Source organism: Heterodontus francisci, chromosome 37, assembly GCF_036365525.1.
Source record: "Heterodontus francisci isolate sHetFra1 chromosome 37, sHetFra1.hap1, whole genome shotgun sequence".
In the NCBI taxonomy this organism is placed as follows: Eukaryota; Metazoa; Chordata; class Chondrichthyes; order Heterodontiformes; family Heterodontidae; genus Heterodontus; species Heterodontus francisci.
In genome coordinates, this window is record NC_090407.1 from 23,887,609 (window position 1) to 23,895,146 (window position 7,538).

The following is a 7,538-nucleotide window of genomic DNA, read 5'->3' on the forward strand; positions in this document are numbered from 1 at the left end:
GGATTTTCTGAATTCATTGCTGTGAGAATTTAGAAGAGTAAAATATCAGTGTGGTGTGTAAAGTCGGTAACCACTGACATCAGATCCAATGTGAATTTTCATATGGTTTGCAATGATCAAAACCTGCAGAAGCAGATAGTAGGAGGGGAATCACCAGATACAAGAGTACAGACTAATGCCAGGGTTATTATCAACTAATCGCCTACCATAAGGATTCATTCTTTCCGATTCTGCCCCATCCAAGCACAATAGGTGTTCTCTAATGAGCTCGTCCTGCCATCACCTGTCAGAATGGAAAAGCTGCAAGTAGCACTATTGAAACTCAGAACAGCTATTGACATATTTGCTGAAAATCTATCAGCTCCTTTACATTGTGCATGTTCTAAATGAAAAGCTAGAGCTGGTTCATCAAAAGTAATGTGCCCCTCAGTTCCGTGCTGTTAAGAACTGCATGACAAGTGGTTCAACAATAGCAAGTATGGGGCAACTTTGTGCAGGAAACAGCTGCCTGCGTATATCTCTGTCTCTTTACCCGTGTGTCTGAGTATGTTTGTACGTCTGTGTAACTGTGTGTATCTTTTTTTGTGTATATGTGTCAGAGTTTATGTCTACGTGCATGTGTTGCAGAGGTTGTCTTGTGATGGAAAGTCTGGAACTCAGGTCAGGTCAAATAGAACACCGAGGGTGCAAACAGTCTGAGTCTGACACAGTGCAGCGGAGAGGAAAGAAATCAATAACACAAGAGCAGACTTTGTGATAGGGACTGAAGACAATGGTTTTGGTTTTCCTGATGTTGAGCCGCTGACAATAACAACTTATATTTATATAGCACCTTTAACATAGTAAAACGTTCCAAGGTGCTTCACAGGAGTGTTATAACACATACTATGACACTGAGCTACATGAGGAGATATTAGATCAGATGACCAAAAGCTTGGTCAAAGAGGTAGGTTTTAAGGAGTGTTTTAAAAGGAGGAAAGTGAGGTGGCGAGGCGGAGAGGTGTAAGGAGGGTATTTCAGAGTTTAGGGCCGAGGCAACTGAAGTCACGGCCACTAATGGTCGAGTGATTAAAATCAGGGCTCTTGAGGCCAGAATTAGAGGAGTGCAGGTATCTCGAAGGGTTGTGGGGCTGGAAGGGATTACAGAGGTAGGGAAGGGTGAGGAAATGAAGGGATTTCAAAACAAGGATGAGAGTTTTAAAATCAGGATGTTGCTTGACCGGGAGCCAATGAAGGTCAGCAAGCATAGGGGTGATAGGGGAATGGGACTTGGTGTGAGTTAAGACACAGGCAGCAGAGTTTTGGATGACCTCAAGTTTATGAAGGTAGAATATGTGAGACCAGCCAGGAGTGCACAGGAATAGTCAAGTCTAGAGGTAACGAAGGCATGAATGAGAGTTTCACAGTAGCTGAGCTGAGACAGGGGCAAAGTTGGGCAATGTTACAGGAGGTGGAAATAGGCAATCTTAGTGATTGTGCAAATATGAGATCGGAAGCTCATCTCTGGGTCAAATGAGACACCAAGGTTGCGAACAGACAGTCTTAATCTCAGTCTGTTGCTAGGGATGGTGTCAGTTGCTAGGGAATGGAGTTTGGCGTGGGGAAAATGGAAAAACGATGGCTTCGGTCTTCCCAATATTTAATTGGAGGAAATTTCTGTTCATCCAGTACTGGATGTCGAATAAGCAGTCTGATAGGTTAGCAATAGTGGAGGAGTGGAGAGATGTGGCAGTGAGGTAGAGCTGAGTGTCGTCAACATATCCTGCAATCCAACCTGGTCAATTCAGAATAATCTTTCACCTGTGCAGTATCCACATGGTATGAAAGCTGGTTTGGTTTAATGGCAGAGGTCACCAGGCTTTCAGTTATTGACAGTAAGCAGATAGCACTCTCCTCGCTAACGTCGCTGCCAATTGTCCCACTGTACAATGTTATGGTAATGTTTCACTTGGAAACACAGCCTGATCCCTGAGTTAATCTGGCTTTCTCTGTAAAATGCATCAAACCACAACAATTTGAATGAAATCCAGAGTCAATATTTGATTATACATCACTTCCTTTTATAGTTATATTGCTTATCTTGTTACAACCTCCTCATGTTGGAAGGCAGGCGGGAAGCTCAGAAAGCCACATACTTGCTGCTGCTTTCATCCTGCTGGTTCGAGAAAGAGAATTGCGTTATTTTTAGAGTACATGTTGGTGCTGTGCTGTATTCCACTTCACAATTTAATTGATAATGGAGAACCAGTTTTTTTTTCCAGGCCCTTCCATGAGGACAAGGTAGACAGCAGCAAACACAAGGAGTGCATGTCAGGAATTTGTGCATCTGCAGCACGTCATTTTCCATACACGAAGACGGATAGGTAATTGTGATGTTCTCAGGACTGGAGTGAGGTTTAGCCGAGTTTAGCAAGAAATATGAGGCAAAGACAGAGAATGGCAGCATGCTCTTGCACATAATGGAGTCTTCCTTATTCTGTTTTACTTTCAGTTTCTCTTTCAGCTCCTTCTGCTGGCTCATGGTAGCCTCAAGTGAACCATATGTACAATGCAATTGTCAAAACACTACAGTAATGTCCCCATTTAGTACAATTAGTAGCCCTCTTAGCTCTGTGTCAGAGGCTGTGGTTTCAAGCACCCTGCCCCCACCACCACCCTTAAGGATTTCTGCACATAATTAAGGCTGACACTCCAGTGCAGTACTGAGGTAGTCATGCACTATTCAAGGAACTTACCTTCAGATAATATGTTAAATTGCTTATTCTGGTGGTTCAGGAATATAAGCAATTCCATGTTTTTTTTTGAAAAAGAGCAGAAAGTTGCCCCAGTCCCTGGTCAACATTCCTCCATGAACCAACACAACCAATGCCAGATTAACTGACTATTCATTACACTGCTGTTTTGGGGATCTTACTGCATGAAAAATGACTACCGTGTATTCCTGCATGGCAGCAGTGATTGCATTTCAAAGTAATTAATTGTAAGACCTTGGTACGTTTCTGAGAGAAGTGATAAGATGCTATATAGTTCTTTCAGTTATCGTGAGAAAACAATAGGTGCATACCAAATGCTCTCTGACTATACCTTAGTTGTCATGGAATTTTAACAACAAACAGAATGATTTTTTTTTCTGTTCAAGTTGCTTTATTTGGAGATAAGCCAAAGAACATTTTCTACAAGTACACTTCAATAAACTCATCAATATATAACGTAATAGAACACATTCGAGTAACAGTGGTACAATCAATTACATAGTTGGGTGGTGTGAAAACTGGACAGACTACAAACATAAGTTAAACATGCACTGAGCATTACAGACAGTACTGTAAGCAGCAAAGGATAGACAGCAGTTCAGGTGTTCAGCTGCTGTCATTACCTAGGGCATGCTTGTCAAATAAATATTCAGCCATTCCATTTTCAGGAGCACCCAATCTCTGCAAGTTGGCCACATTGTCTCCTGGTAGCTTGATAGACTTGACCTGCTGATCCAGGTAGTGGGTCTGCAGGAAGTCGCAGAGATGTGGGTCATTCCTGTCTGTAGCTAGTTTATGCAACTCTATAAGCGGCTGGTTCACGCTATTCTCCAGCTCCAGCTCCAAAGAGCACATCATTGCATCCAAACTTCAACCCCATTCATAATGATCTGATTTCTTGATACCCTGGAGTAATTGGCCTTCTCAAGGGCAATTAGGGATGGGCAATAAATGCTGTCCGAGCTGGCGACGCCCACATCGCATGAATGAATAAAAACAAAGATGCGTCCTCCTCGCTGGTTCTGTAGTTTCATCAGTTTCTCAACATGTTCACACTCTTCATGGGATTGCTCCAGAAAGAATGTGGCAAAATTCTTCAACGCAATGTCATTTCTGTCAAAGTAGAAGGACAGGGAGAGGTTGACATAAGACGTGTACAGCTTCAGGTTGATCTGCCGGCTGATGGTGGCCCCACAGTCATTGTGGTAAATCGTTGCACCTGGGAGCTCCTGGCAATAGGTGGAGGATGAAGCAGATATGTAGCAGGATATAACGATGCTGTGAGTGTGTGTGTAGAGAGGGGCTGTGTGTGGCGGATGGATAAAGCAGCTGGGATTGAAGGTTCCATTCAATCACTGTTGAAGCAAGAACCCTGTCTCTCCTGAAGCACAAAAGTGAAGGTATTGCAAGTCACACAGAAAACTCAGAGTTTCCACTCCAGACGGTGTCTGTTTGAACAGTGGATCGTAGGTATGGCCTGGAATGGAAAGATGTGCTCAACAATGTGTGGAGAGTATATTAACGTCCAGGGTTTGGTCTAGTATTTATTTGCGAATGATGTTACCCGCTGCTAACCTACAAACATACGAACGAACGTATGATTAGGAGCAGGAATAGGCCATTCGTCCCCTTGAGCCTGCTCTGCCATTTGATAAGATCATGGCTGATCTGATGGTGACCTCAACTCTACTTTTCTGTCTACTCCCCATAAACCTTGACTCCCTTGTCTATCAATAATCTATCTAACTCAGCTTTGAACATATTCAATAACCCAACCTCTACTGCTCTCTAAGCAAGCGAATTCCACAGACTAACGACCCTCTGAGAGAAAACATTTCTCTTCATCTCTGTCTTTAATGAGAGACCCCTTATTTTTAAACAATGTCCCCTAGTTCTCATCATGCCAGTAAGTGGAAACATCCTTCCAGCATCCATTCTGTCAGGTCCCCTCAGGATCTTATATGTTCCAATAAGTTCACCTCTCATTCTTCTAAACTCCAAAGGGTGTAGGTCCAACCTTTTCAACCTTTCCTCATAAGATAACCCCTTCATCCCAGAAATGGGCGGCACAGTGGCGCAGTGGTTAGCACCGCAGCCTCACAGCTCCAGGGCCCCTGGTTCGATTCTGGGTACTGCCTGTGTGGAGTTTGCAAGTTCTCCCTGTGTCTGCGTGGGTTTCCTCCGGGTGCTCTGGTTTCCTCCCACACGCCAAAGACTTGCAGGTTGATAGGTTAATTGGCCATTATAAAATTGCCCCTAGTATAGGTAGGTCGTAGGGAATTAGAGGGATAGGTGGGGATGTAGTAGGAATCCGGGATTAGTGTAGGATTAGTATAAATGGGTGGTTGATGGTCGGCACAGACTCGGTGGGCCGAAGGGCCTGTTTCACTGCTGTATCTCTAAACTAAATCGATCGAATGAGACCAAAACTATACACAGTACTCCAGATGTAGACCAAAACTGTACACAGTACTCCAGATGTGATCTCACCAAAGCCTTGTACAGCTGTAGCAAAATTTCCCTACTTTTAGATTCTATTCCCCTTGCAATAAAATGACAACATTCCATTTGCCTTCCTAATCGCTTGCTGTACCTGCATACTAATTTTTTGTGATTCATGTACCAGGACACCCAGATCCCTCTGTACCACAGACTCACTCCATTTAAATAATATTCTGCTTCATTATTCTTTCTGTCAAAGTGGACAAGTTCACATTTTCCCACATTATACTGCATCAAATTTTTGCCCACTAACTTAACCTATCTATATCTTTTGTGGACTCTATGTCCTCTTGAAAACTTACCTTCCTGTCTATCTTTGTGTCATCTGCAAATTTAGCTACCATACATTTGGATCTTTCATCCAAGTCATTGATGTAGAATAGTTGACACCCAGCACTGATCCCTGTGGCACTTCACCAGTCACATCCTGCCAAGCTGAAAATGACACATTTATCCCCACTCTCTGCTTCCTGTTAGCTAACCAATCCGCTATCCATGTTAATATCTTACCCCCTACACCATGAACTCTTATTTTGTGTAGTAACCTTTGATGTGACACCTTATCAAATGTCTTTTGGAAATCCAAGTGCACCACATCTACATAGTCCCCTTTATCCACATTGCTTGTTACTTCCTCAAAGAACTCTAATAAATTGGTCAAACACGATTTCCATTTCACAAAACCATGTTGACTCTGCTTGATCGCATTATGATTTTCTAAATGTCCTGCTATAACCTCCTTAACAATGGATTCTAGCATTTTTCCTATGACTGATATTAGGCTAACTGGCCCAATTTCCTGATTTCTGTCTCTCTCCTTTCTTGAATAGCGGTGTTACATTAGCTATTTTCCAATCCGCTGGGACCTTTCCAGAATCTAGGGAAGTTTTGAAGATAACAACTAATGCATCTACTATCTCTGCAGCCACTTCTTTTAAGACCCTGGGATGCAGACCATCAGATCCCGGGGACTTGTCAGCCTTTAGCTCTAATAGTTTTCCCAGTATCTTTTCCCAGGTGATTGTGATTGTTAAGTTTTTCCCTCCCTTTTTCAAGTATCTTTGGGATTTTTTTTTATGCCCTCTACAGTGAAGACCAACACAAAATACCTGTTCAATGCTTGCACCATTTCCATATTACCCATTATTAATTCCCCAGAATCACTCTCTAGAGGTTCAATGCTCACTTAAGTTACTCTTTTCCTTTTTAAATACTTGTAGAAACTCTTACTGTTATTATATTTCTAATCTTTGTCCCCATCATATGGATTGGACAAAGAATCTGACTCTTGGAAAGGTTACTGTTTCTATTGGCACTGTCCTGGGCTGTTTAATGTTTAACACAACCCATCCACCAATCCCCTCTTCCCCACCCACCCTTCCCCTCCACCCCCACCCAAACAGTGAACAGGCCAACAAAAATATTTGCAGCTTCATGCTATCTGACTTCAAAGGCACTGTTCAAATAACAATCCCTATTCCTGTTTATCTGACATTCTGTTCTCCCAGATGCAGCCATATGAGAGCAATCTTTCCCCAGTCTCAGGCAGCAGTCATCGCTCCAGTGCTCTTGTGTCTGCATCCCTCTCCTTTATCTGTACCTTTCTGCAAATAGATTGGACAAACGCTTCAAGGTAAATGTGTGAGTAATATCAGCTTCAATGCAAGCAGCACTTATCAGAGCAAGATCAATTTAACAAATACTAACCAAATCATTTCTCTTCCTGTTTTGTTATTTTTATGTACTTTATATAAACTCTTTACAGGATTTTCCTCTACACTTTGGCCGCCGCACAATCCTTTGTGTGAAGTTTCTTCCCTGTGTCTAGCCTTGACAGCCTCCCAAATATACTGTTCTCAATATTTACATTAATTTTGCCTGGCATTCAGCATAACATATGAAATTGGAAATCTCTCCTTGTCCCAAGTTAACACTGATTAGCTGCATTATCAATCTAGTGATTTGTGAATTAGTCTCAATACACAAGGCAATAATGCAGAGTTCACAATCCTTGCATTCAGCATAGCTGTAAATCCCCAACATTTCTGTGTGTGTTTATTTTCTGTTTACAAGTTCTAATTTATTGATCGTCCCCAACTGTAGCAAAACTCCATGATATAATGATCACAAGAAACTGAAGGAACCTTTGCAGTAGCATGGCATACCCTGCCACTTCTCTTGGATCCCATTAAGGTTCACAGTCCGAAAGTTCTATATAGGAGCAGAAGTAGGCCATTCAGCCCATTGAGCCTTCTCTGCCATTCAATTAGATCATGGCTGATC

At 42.4% G+C, this 7,538-nt stretch overlaps 1 pseudogene; it reads right to left on the reverse strand.

Moving 5' to 3' along the window:
* Positions 1-3,359: 3,359 nt before the first annotated feature.
* Positions 3,360-7,140, reverse strand: LOC137352017 (ferritin heavy chain-like; annotated as a pseudogene).
* Between the last annotated feature and the right edge of the window lie 398 nt (positions 7,141-7,538).